Below are 13034 nucleotides of genomic sequence, written 5' to 3' on the forward strand. Positions count from 1 at the left end.
GGGTTTGGGGCGCGGGCCGGGTGGACTCGGGCGTTGCTCCGCTGCCTCCTCTTCTCCTCGTAAATTTCCTTTTGCCTACAGCTAGGCAACACGGTACTGTGTTCATTTGCTGCTGCGATACTGAGTTCGTAGGAATTATCACATGCTTTCCCCTCAAAACACAGTGTGGCGTGTCTCTACTCCAGTCAATTAGGAAAGTGTAGATAAAACATGCTTCTGGAAAGCCTTCTTGCTCTCAAACAGCCACCAGGCTTGGAGCTGGTGTCCAGGTGGGATTATTGGCTCCAGAAAGTTCAGTTCTGTGGCCCTTTTTCCACAGAACCAGAGCACTTCATGTGACCAAGACATCTGTGTGGGTCTCTTAAGTACTAGAAGTATCTCTGAAAATAAATAGAAGGAGGTTTTAAACTCTGTATTCTAAAGTATTTCATTTAAAACTTCTACTTAGACTCTCAGAGGAGCTTACATGTATACATACTTGTTAAATCAATCATATATCTGAAGTATCATTCAAAAGTGTAGATAACAGCAGGACAAGGGGAAATGGTTTTAAGTTGAGGGAGGGAAGATTTAGGTTGGATGTCAGGGGGAAGTTCTTTACAGAGAGAGTGGTGAGGTGCTGGAACAGGCTGCCCAGAGAGCCCAGAGAGGTTGTGGATGCCCCATCCCTGGAGGTGTTCAAGGCCAGATTGGATGAGGCCCTGGGCAGCCTGGTCTAGTATTAAATGGGGAGGGTGGTGGCCCTGCATGTGGCAGCGGGGTTGGAGCTTCATGATCCTTGAGGTCCCTTCCAACCCTGGCCACTCAGTGATTCTGTGATATATCACCTTATAATTTAACAAAAAAAATTTAATTCCCGTAATTTAAATACATTTGAAATTTCATCTTTTCCATCCTGTTGTTCCTCCCTATTTATTTTTGTCGAGTTCCTTTCATTACTTTCCTGTTTATGTGAAACCTACACGAAGCCACTGAGGTGAGAGGAGCATCTGCAGAAAACAGAAATGCAGCGATAAAACTGTGGAGTGTTCCCCAAGGAAATCAGTTAGACGTAACACTTGAAATTACTTCTTTTTTTTTTCTCCTTCTTAATGACTAAATTTCAGGTTGGTAATGTCTGTTTATGGGAACTATTCCTTTTGCCAATATTAATTTTTAATACTTCAGCTCACTCTGAACACCTCAGCAGCTTCCATCTAACAGGTCTGCAGATGAGGCCCACTGGAGCACGCTGCTGTGCCAGAGGAATGCTTTTGAAGATGTGGATCACCCACTGGAAATCCTCTAAAGTTCATTCTCAGTTCTGGGCAGAAAGCCAGCTGTTTTCAGCACAAACCAAACCCCAGTTGAGTCGGATTATGCTGCTAAGAAATCCTCCTCTCTCCTTTCCCCCCCTGGCAACTGCACACTTCCACAGCAGTGGAAAGATAAGGTCTGCTCTCCCCTACGCCTCCTGGAAGGAACAGAGCCCGGCAGCCTTTTGGGTTAGGTTGCAACTCCCCAGCTCTCACACCTAGCACATTCCCATTCATGTTGTAGTGCCCAACATTCAGCTATAACAGTATCCAAATCCGTGTCTGGGTGAAACCACCAGATATTCTGGAAATACTCCCTGTCTGTATGACATTGTTTAGATAAGGACTACGCTTGCTCTTTGTGCTCAGTGGCCTCTTCAGACTCATCTAGCAGCTGAGTGGAGCAGAACAATAGTGTTTGTGTAGCCTCATTCCTGCTGATTAAGCCACAGGCATACCTACCTGCATCAACTTGGACATTGCAGTATGCGGGGCGTTAGTAGGAAGCTGTTGTCTTTGGGGCAGTCACCTTGCTTGGCAGCCCTCTGTTTCCTGTTGCAGAGGGAAACCCCAGGCCCACTGTCTGGTGGTATCAGCATCGCAGTCAGTAGTGGCTAACTGAGAGCAGTGTGTTTTAATGTTTTAATAATTACTCGAGATGTTGTTCATGTGGCTAAATATCCCTTGCAGTCTGAGCACTCTTGGCCTGATTTCAAAGACAGTGCTATGCATGTTCAGCTCCCATTAGAGCTGTTTCTCAGCTTGATGACATTCAACTATGGAATGTTTGGCATCTTCATTAATATAATACTAAAATTAATTTTAATGAAAGATAAGAATAGATTCTGTATAATTGTGAAAATGTACTTTGTTAAGCATTTAAACCCACTGACTAACAGTCAAACAGGCTAGGTGTAGGTCTTATTACTTTTCTTTTTTTCTTTGTGGCTTGTGTGGAAGAAGTATTTTATACCTGGATTGAAGTAGTTGCAGCTGGAGGGTGCAAGACAATCCTTGCTTGGGTTACTCTACAGCAGCATCACCTGGGCCAAACTTAGGGTAGAGCTGAGGTTCATCTTCCTTGCCCTTGTGAGACATTCTGAGGAGAAGGTCTTCATACTGGTGGTGATTTGGGGTGAGTGCTATCCTGAGGCTGTAGTGGTTCTGCCTGGCTTTCTCAAGCCTGGCCCCAGTGTCTCCATACATAGCACTGTGTAACACAGAGGTAACAGACTCCGTTGTGCTGCTAGGGGACAGGCAATGGCAGAGAGGGCAGGTACTGGTGTACACAAAAGTTCTCTATTTGAAATCCTTCAAGCCTCCTATCAGGAAAATTTTTATTGCAAAAGCCCTGCCTCTCCAGCCATCCCCAACACCTCAGTAAGACACAGATAACTGACAAAGCAAGAGGAAAAGAAACATGGAGGCGTGCACACTGAGCTGCTTCTCCCTTCCCTCCTCACTGCCCTGTGGCACAGGCAGGGAGAGACACAGGACCCAGATCATACACAGGTGTGGGAGGCTCTGGGGTGACAATGCCTATTTTTCACATCCACCACAGAAATACTATATCTTTCTCATTAGTTGCAGAGGGGAATATACCAAACTGACTGTAATATTTTTGGCTCTTGTAGGGGAATATTTACACACATACATAGAACTACACTGCAATATCATTGGTGCCTGAAACCAAGCAGCTGAGTCCATATAAAAAAGACAGATTATACAATACAGAAAAGGTAAAATTAAATTGAATTTATCAGGTTCCATCACCTCGGGTGAGCAACAAAGACACAATCAAAAATACAATAAATAATCTGTGAATACCTCAGCTTACAATTGGACAAGGTTCATGGCCGGTTCAAAAATAAAGCATCTGGGATAGCTCCATTTCTCTTGAGGAGGACAGGTAGAGATCCCATCTCACATCTGATTGCCTCTGCTTCAAGATTTCACTTACTTCACTGCTGCAGCTGTAATTTCAGCAGAGTACGTAGTAGCCATGCAGTCACCAGTAGCTTTTGGACAGTTGTAGACATTTACCTACTTGCCCTTTGCCTAATTTGGTGACAAAATAAATGAATCCTTCAGAGGTTAATTAAGAATTCTATTAACTTCCCTGCTTTGCTTGTAGAATAGGTCACCCACAGACTCAAAATCTCAGGCTGAAAAGCAAGATGAATCTCAAAAGAAAGCAATAACAGCACATCCTCAGAAAGCTGCAGGCAGACAGTTATTTCCCTTGTTGATATTCAGTACTGGAAAAGCAACAAGGAGAAAGTCCCTAATCTGCGAGTAAAAAAAGAAATGAACTCTTAATAATCGTGTGATGCTGTTTTTGTGCAGCCCAATAGCATATTCAATCTATTTGTGCTATTCAATAAACCACATTACAATTATTTTTGTTTGTTCTTTTTTTTTGTATGCTTCCTCTCCTTCCTCATTACATAATTAAATGTCAGCCTAACCTACTCCCTGATTTAAGTGTCTCTACTTGTCCAGAACTAACAAATTCTTTAAATAATCCTGGTTTTCTATGAAAAGAATAATAACCCTTCTCAATCTGCTACTTCTCATCAATCAGAAACTGCAGTACAGATATGAGAAAAATCAAACCAATTCCTCATGAGGTTGAAGAAACAGGTATTGAGAAATCCTTTTCAGCAGGAGTATGACAATGCAATACTACTTTATTTCCTCACTCACCTTTAAGTTGTGCACACAAACAGACAACTCCATCTCACAGACTTTGTTCATTTTTGCTGTCACCCCTCCAGCTGATGCATGGGTTTGGGAAACCCTGTTGTGTAAAAGAAGCGTCCTCCTGTAGCAGATGTGCTGGCACAGTTGGGCTGCAAAGGAGAGCTCTGCTCTACATGGGGCAAAGCAGTCTCAGGGACAGATAGGAGGCACACTAGGGCCCATGACTTGGAAAATATTTTGGGGATTACACAATAACACAGCCATGATACTTGTCTAGAAGCATCCACTTGCTTTCCTGCCTTAGGAAAGGATCTTGCCATTGCTGTTTCCACACTCAGAGCTATCCACGTCTAGTCCCTTTTGTGTGAGTAAGGAGTGCTAACCTGACTCCCTTAACTGGGAAGGAAGACATACTTCACAGCAGAGGATGTTAATTACTCCATTTGCAAGCTAGGTAATCAACATCTTGAGTAGCACAAGAAAAGGCCTTACAAGAGCAGGTTGCCCTTAGACTAAGAGCTGTTTCACTGTTTCTCCTTCATTATACTCTTTCAATACAGAGATAACTCAGTGAAACCTAACGATCTGTAATATGTAAGAGGTTGTATAAGTGATCTTAAGGTCCTTCTGGCCGTCTACTCTCCAAGTAAACAGCATCCAAGGAAACACTTGAGGTGAGCAGACAAATACATCCTTCTAGATTCCAGACCAAAGTAACGTACTGGTTTTGCTGGACAAGCATTAAAAACAAAACAAAACAAAAGATTTCAATATCTGAAACAATTCACATCAAGAGAAGAACAAGAGTGTTTTTGTCAGGGAGAAATGCCATTAGGCAGACTGTGGAGGAATCAAAGGAGTTTCTCAAAAAGAAAACGTTCTAACCTCCAGAAAGAAAAAAATCAGCCATACCTATCATATGCCTTAATCTTATTATATTTCACTGACAGACTTGTCCTAGTTAAAATAACTTGTCTGTCAGGGGCTTCTTGATTCCTAATTACTGCTACCATAGCTCCCATAAGAAAGAAAGTGACAGAGCCAAACATAAATCAAGCCGGCAGAACAAGCAAGACTCATTGGACAGCAGCCCCAGCCCATACAAAACGTGAGGATGGCATTGTCCTCCTGGCCTCCTTCCCCAGGGTTGTGATCAGGGGCATGAGGATGAAGAGAGGATGCATGAGGCGAGAACAGAAGGGGGGTCACAGTTCCAAGCAGCAGTCAAGATGGTGCTGGCATGTATAGCTTTTCTCTCTTCTTTTTATCTGCCTGTTACAGACATTTAAAATTGTACTGCTGTGACCGTGTCTGTGTCTTTGCTGGCACTGCCTGCCCTTCGTGCTTAATTCAAACGTCTCATGTCTTTACTCTCTGGCCTTGTGTACATTGAGTACCATATGCCTTGGCTCCTGCTGCACAAAGCTGTCTTCTCAGAGCTGATCCATATATCTGTAACAATACACAAGCCACATTTTAATTAGTTCTATAAGGGGAGGAAGAGGAAGAGGATTGACCTTTGCAGTGCTCTTCTGTCTTTTTTTTTTTTTCCCCTGGTACAGTGTTATGATTGGCTTTATTGAACACAAACTACAGGAAGCAAAAATGGCTTACTTGCTTAGTTAGGCTGCCTGGGACTGCCAGACTACTCTTGACTAGACCTTGAAGCTGCATTGAAGCTTGGAGCATACTGGAGTTTACCCAGTTTTTCCTAGTAACTTGATACTAGGAAGACAGAAAAACCACTGCATTCTTGAAGCACAGATTACTACAAGCACTGCTAAATGCTTCAATCAAGTAGCAACACTGGCTACCCAGGACAGACATTGGCTCTCCATAAATGTTTTCAAGTCCTGACCGAAGAAAGCCTCGAGCAACCTCTGCCTGCCATGAGACTTCTTGAGCTCCCTTTTTAAGGGAGTCCTCCTACAGTCCTACAATCATTGTAGTTGAGGTGTACCTGCATGCATAACTATGCTGAGTGGGAATCAGAAAAGTCCAGAAGGAAAAAGAACTGGAAAGAGTAATCTTTCCACTATTTGTTTGTGTTTTTGCTCATTTGTTTGGGTTTTTTTGTAATTTTATTCTAAAATATGAAAGGATGAGATCTATGAAATGACTTATTCCCACATGACATTATACAAAAGTGAAAATAAAATGAATGTATATAAAGCAAAGTGCTTGACCAACACTAATTATCAATTAGTCTAATTTATTGCTAGATTAAAAATAGTTAAGATTCAGCTCCTTTGCCATTTTTCTTGCTCAACTGCAAAGATGAACACTTTCTGGGATCATTGGCTTAGTCAAGATTCATAATGCGTATGACTGAATAGCCATTTAAAGTTCATCAAGAGGTAACTGCAAATAACCACAGGGGAAAAAAAAATATATCAGAATAATCCCTTCAACAGTTTAGGAATACTTACTATATTTTCCAGTGACTCTCTGGTATTTCTAAATATATATATAGAGAGAGAGAGAGAGAGATCTCTTTAAAAAAACAAAGTCTGATCTCCAGATATTGGCACGATCTTCTCAAAGTGTGAAGTGCTTTTTGATGTTATCTTTTTTTCATTTGTCACTATTTTGCAGGCCTCATTGGCAAGATAACTGTAATTCTGCAAGGGAGTGGGAACAGTGCTTGTTGAGCTAAATTTAAAAGTCTGAAGGAATTAAAAATAAAAGACAGAACACATTGTTTTAATCACAGTTTGCAAATAACTCAATTTTTGTGACTAATTAAACTTATCAATTTTAAGTCTTTGCTGAATTATTATTATTTTAGTTCTGAAGTACTGAAGTATCAGCAGCAGACATGACTATTAGGATGAATCATGCTTAGGAAGATACCACTCAATGAGGTCATTGTGTCACTATCATTAGCAGTGTTCAAGATAAAGATGGATAAATGGAAAGTAGAATTATTTCGGTGTTTAATCCTGCTTGATTCCAGAGGTTAGACTGACGACCAGAGAAGCTATGTCCCACAGTACCCTCTACAGTAAGTTTCACAGTCAAAGTGTATGATAATGGATTATAAAGGATTCTCTGAATGAATATGGAATTTCAAAAAAAGGTATGGAAACCAGAGTCTGTGGGAAAAAGCACTGCATTAAATTCATCTATACTATTTTCACTACTAGAATAGCAGCTCCTTTTGACTTGCTCCTCTTAACATGTTCTCAGGACAATTTCAAGTAAGTCCTAATTAACAAGCAAACACAGGATTTAGAGCCAGAATCATATAAAATTTCTGTCTCTTTTGCTACAGGAGCATAAACTACTGTGGCAAGCACTTATCTTTTCCTTATTTCTGTGCACATTTGTATCTAGCTGTAGAGCCAGAGTCCTGTCCTCAGCTCCTGGGATGAAGAACAGAGGAATAGTGTGAAGAATGTGCTTGTCCTGATGTATGCATCACCAGGATTTACTCCTTACTACACTGGGATAAATTAACATTCCTATCATATTCTGCAGAACATTTAACTGCCATGTCAACTACACTAAGCACTACACTACACTACACTAAGCTCTATACTAAGCAATAAGAACGACTTAACAGACAGATATAATGTCTGTGTTGAAGTACAAGCAAGTAAATACCACCATAATGTATTCCTTCCTGCACATACCTTGAAATCCTTCTCAAGAAAGCAGGTCCTGAGTAGTAGAGCTTAAATTCAGTCAAGAAGGCTAGTACTACTTTGCAGCTTTCCCTGACTCAGTAATCCAGCACAGAAGTACTGAGGACAAAACATCAAGGGGTGCTAGACATGCAAAACACTTCACAGCTGGATTTCAGGGTTGACTCATACCCACTAAGATGCCTGATAGCTAATTCTGTGAGCTGTCACCTGCTGTCCTCTGGAAAGCCTACCAGGTATGCAGATCCTTCTACTCCCTGAGCTCAGACTCTGCTCTCTCCACCTCAATCTATCCAAAGAATTTTCCAGAAAGAAAAATGAGCAGCAAGAATACCATTACTGAAGGGTAAGTGTCCTTTCAAAGTCTATGAGACATACTAAGACATCTCAAATTTTACATCAAAGAATTCTAGTAGATAATATCTGTGATACAAAACCAGAAACTATCCTGTGCTTGAGATCTTCTGAAATGGTTCATAAGTTGTTGTACTCTTGAGCAATTGAAATGTTGTGCTGGTGCAGCCTCACCTCGAGCACTAGGTACAGGTTTGGGGTCCACAATATAAGCAGAACATAAAGCTATCAGAGAGCATCTGATGAGTGTCACAAAGCCTTCAGCTCCTCACAGCAGGAGCAGAGAGGCAACAGATGGGGAGAGCTCTATTCTCTGGTGACAGTGACAGGACCCAAGAGAATGGCATGGACTTGCATCAGGGGAAAGTCAGGTTAAGTATTGAGAGAAGATTATTCATCAGAGGGTGGTAAGGCACTGGCAAAAGCTCTCCAGGGCATTGGTTACAGCCCCAATCTGCTGGAAGTCAACAAGCAGTTGGAAAACACTCTCAGACATGGGGTTTGATTGTTGGTTGGCCCCATGTACAGCCAGAAGCCATGGTTCTTGTGAGTCCCTTCCAATTTGGGATACTACAAGATTGTATGATTGTATGAAATTACAAGGAAGAAAAGAGGTGATAGAGCATCCACAGTGTTGTGGCCTAGGACAAAACAAAACATAAGGCCCTGGCAGCATGACATCTGCCAGTCAGATAGTGTAAGTCTCTGGCACTCTACACATAAAAAAGAGCACTGATTTTTCTGTTATCCAAAATGCTGAAAGTCTTCAGTGCAATGGCTCCTGATGAAGTATTTCTTTATTCCAGATGAGCATCTTCTGTGCTGCAGAAAGCTGAATGGACAAGTTATTCCTCATGACAAGACAGCAACAAGTGCATTAACACTGAGCTGATGACAAATAACATACAAAAGCTGTAGCAAACTAAAGCAATTTGAGGAATACTATCAAAACTGATTATGGTATTTCCATTTGCTGAACTAGGAGTCCTTGTGGATGGCATTCATCCTCATATGAAGAGCTTACAACAAGAGATTATATGCTCTACTCATGTTACTTAAACTCCAACAATGCTATATAAATAACAACTATGTGCCAGTTCTTCCCAAGATATTGGACTTTAAAAGCTGTCTCTTTGCTATGTACATAGAAGCTCCCGTACTCAGGAAATGTTTACACTGAGTAGCTGGACATGTTCAACGATAATGCAGCAGTAATCTGTGCACAGAACGTGACAAAAACTGTTGCAGACCCCTTTCCCAGCTGTAAGGCTATGCCACACTTGAGCATAGGCAGCTGCTGCAGCTTTTTGAAAGGTCTTGAGGGTTTAAGAGACCTACATTAAAGCAACAGAACATATCCAGAAATTGTCAATATGACAAGTCCGTAGGCTTTCAGCATGAAATTAGAGACTTCCCGAGTATACTCTGGAAGCCCAACCATACTGTTTTACAAGTCCTACCGTGTGGCTGCAGGTCATCACTGCTGATGTTTCTGACACAGGGAGCTCTCTTGGACTCTCTCATGGTGTTTTTGGTTGATCCTGCAGCAGATGAAAAGGATCCCACAGCAGAGGGAATTGTCTATATACAGTAAAAACAATGAGAAGTGACATAGAAATAGGCAGCGATAATAAGTTGGAAAATGAGAGATTCTAACTATTATGATTGCTTTCAATTTTTCTCACTCCCCAAACCTTTTATGAATGTGCATTTTGCCCATTTCTACTACCTCTGTGTCTTGTTCCAGTTTCCTGTACTCCTTCTAGCATGCAATAAGACATTAGAAAAGTTCCATTTTGCTCAAACAAAGGATGAAAAATCATACTTTGACATTCTTCACTTATATTGTGACTTTGACAGTTCTAGATAAATGCACTAGTTAAAAAATAATTGTGATTGGCATTCATGGAAGGAGCAGAACTGAGGAAAGAAAAATCAATTCGAACATGGGTTAAAAACAGCTTCAGTACATTTATCATAGTAATTTACGTAAGTTTAAATCAATTTAATTAATCTGGTTTACTTTTTTCAATAGAGAAAAAGCCTCACAGTGTGCTCAATTGGATCCATTGACAGGATTAAATTAAAAAAAGAGTGGCTGGTGACTTTCAAGTTCAAGGCAAGTGGCTGCTGGTGTCATGGAGAAGGAGCTATATGAAGATTGGAGGTGATCTTAGAAGTAAAAAATTATTCAGAATTAAGTATTATTCCTTACAGTTCAGTGGTGTCTATCAGGCAAGTATGACTACTCTGACCAAGTCCAAGTAGACAATTATTCACACATTTCTTATATTTGGGAACATACTGGTCACAGCTATAATCAGAACATAGTCTCTTGCTGAAATGCACATGGAAAAAAAAATAGTAGGCTGTTGAGCTCTTTCCAAAGAAAACGTTTTGTTTACAACTAGTAGCAGTGCCATTTTTACCAAATCCAATTTGTAGAGCTCATCAGCTATGATATCAAAGATTGACTTTATTTAAGAACTCTTCATGATTCTCTCTAATACAGAGAGGACCACCAAGGAAACAGTTTTCAAATCTTATCATTGCAACTGTATCATGAAAACAATTTATTGTCACAGCATTCTTGCTGGCAGTCCACATGCACACGGTGATCACTCTATGGCTCAGATTAAAGTTAGAATAACTCCTTATAGAAATGCTAGGGATTTTATGCGCAGATCACATAAGATTGAAAATATGTTTGCTATATCATTCCTCCAAAAAAGGCATTATTTTTCTCTAAAGTACAGTCCATTTTCAGAGTACATAGAATTTTTGTGAGCAAAATAGAACATGTTACCTGTATGTGTATCTTCTCTTCCCCCTCCACTCCAAGACAATGGAAGGGATCTTAGGTGCTTTAACAGCTGTTGTTTCTTTTAAAATAAACTATTGAAGATTATATACAGTTTCTCATTTTGGATGAGTATTAACTTTCACCAGGTTCTGACTTACCCAGGAAAACAATACAAAACAAAGCAAACAAACAACAAACATCTATTCCAAACACAGTAATAACAACAATCCCTAGAAAAATTTAATTATTTTTTCCTCTTTATTTGATCATGTAAGACTTCACTTCAGTACACAAGTGTTCTGAAACAACTACTTCTATTCTTCTGATCTCTGAAACTCAAGGGATCTAATATTATTTGGTCCACTTACTGCTGTCTGATTTCTGACTTTTTTCTCTGGCCTGCCTGACATCTAAGGAGCAAACTACAGCAAACAGCTCCTGAGTTACCTAGCTAATTGTTACACCAACCTTATGAACAACAGCAAAAGAAGCAAGATGGGATTTTGAACAAAAATGATGCAAGATGTTTGGTAAAACAAACTTAAAAGAATAAAGAAAAAAACAGACTAGGAAATTCTCAATGTTGCACTTGTAGCCCTTTCTCTCCTACCATGCTTGATAGTTCTGTCTATCAGTCACAAAGCTATCTGTAACAGTGTTTCCTAAATTCAGTGTTCCCTGAATTATGGGCCACTACAACTGCAATAATAGTGTGACACTCTTTTCCATCCTCCTCCAGCAAGCATTTTCTTTGTGTCCTATTTGCCTTTCTTATCCTTCTTGGCAATATGCAGTTTAAGATATAATGGTTTCGTCTGTCATAGCAAAATTACATATAAATGCCACTAGCTCTAGTCTTCTGCAATATACATATAAAGCTTTACCAAGCTTCTACCCTGATAAGTAAAAAAAGGGGAAGTTTCCCACTGAGTATTTTCTACTACCTGGAAATAATCTTCAAACATACCTGAAACCCACAGTAATTTGCTGGCTAGACATAGTGATCTATCAAGAAGTTAGATCTTTAAAGCTAACAGCATGCTAACTCCTAAGTACATGGATAGGTTTCCCCCTCTACAACAAGAAGGTTACTGAGAGCTGAATCCATTCCTTCATAGTCAATTTGAACATAGGGAATAATGGTTTTGAATTTAGAAAGCACCATCTCTTTCTCCAGTTTGGAAAGCTGTAAGTGGTCAAAATATTAGGGCTCTCCTGACAATAACCGAGAAAATATGACAGCAGCACACGTTGCTCTAGCTGGACTCTAGAAGTTTGAATTGACAAATTCAATCCCAGATCTGTGCTTCCTGCACAACTAATATGAATTCCATTGTTCAGGCCATTTTTTAAGAAAAGAAGGTTGTTAAATTTGGATGCCAACTCTGTGGCTTTATTTGGTGGTAATCCCAAGTGAGGGGAACTAAACCAGTGTGGGGGGCAGCCCCTTAGTACTGCCAATAGCACTGCTGTAAGAGACTTCATCTCATCAAGACTCAGCTAAGGTAAAGCCTGGGTGCCACCACACACCAAGCACACAGGTAAAGGCTACTGTAATCCCATCACTTATCTTCTTCAGATTTTGGTTTGTCTGGTCAACACAGAGCAACGCTACATTAAATACTTAAATATTTATTGTAACATAAAGGAAAGCACAGCAATAACAGCAGAGTAGCAAGGTACCAGGCTGCAACAAGTGAGGGCTTGCTCAAACGCAACAGCTAGGAGCACAAAAAGCAAAGGAAAAAAACTACTTACCTTCAGAAGACCTCAGCACACAGAGATCTCAGCAAAATACAGTTACCTCTACTGCCAACCATTAAATGAAGTCTGGGAAGGGGTGGAGCCAGGATCTACCCCCTCCAGTCATTCAGGTGCATTGCATACACCTGAGCTTCCCTGGGTTGGCCCTGCCTTCCCACCATGTGCTCAATCACTGTTTCAGGCCGTGACTTAGAATTTCTGCTACATTAAGACAGATTAAATAACATACTTTGCAGAATTGTAACTCATACGGGTATTACATTCAGAATCAATAGCCAAATTTCTGGAATTATTTTCACAATGCATCAATTCAGATTTGTCTTCTTACAGAACTACTGCAAAAAGGGACTCTGTGTCTACTTGAAGAAAACCCAGTCTGCTGTCTGATGCGATAGCACTTAGAGTGTTCCTGCTTCCTCACCTGCAAAAAGATAACTATACTGCCCAACTTTAAAGAGCCTTTGTGTC

At 40.5% G+C, this 13034-nt stretch overlaps 1 long non-coding RNA gene across 1 annotated transcript; it reads right to left on the reverse strand.

Annotated features, from left to right (window-relative positions):
- Positions 1–2524: 2524 nt before the first annotated feature.
- LOC109366135 lies at positions 2525–12628 on the reverse strand. The gene is made up of 3 exons (XR_002112246.1): positions 12561–12628; positions 9460–9580; positions 2525–5450 (listed from the first exon to the last, which is right to left on the reverse strand). It is a non-coding gene; the product is annotated as an uncharacterized LOC109366135 (long non-coding RNA).
- Between the last annotated feature and the right edge of the window lie 406 nt (positions 12629–13034).

This window comes from Meleagris gallopavo, chromosome 2 (assembly GCF_000146605.3).
Source record: "Meleagris gallopavo isolate NT-WF06-2002-E0010 breed Aviagen turkey brand Nicholas breeding stock chromosome 2, Turkey_5.1, whole genome shotgun sequence".
In the NCBI taxonomy this organism is placed as follows: Eukaryota; Metazoa; Chordata; class Aves; order Galliformes; family Phasianidae; genus Meleagris; species Meleagris gallopavo.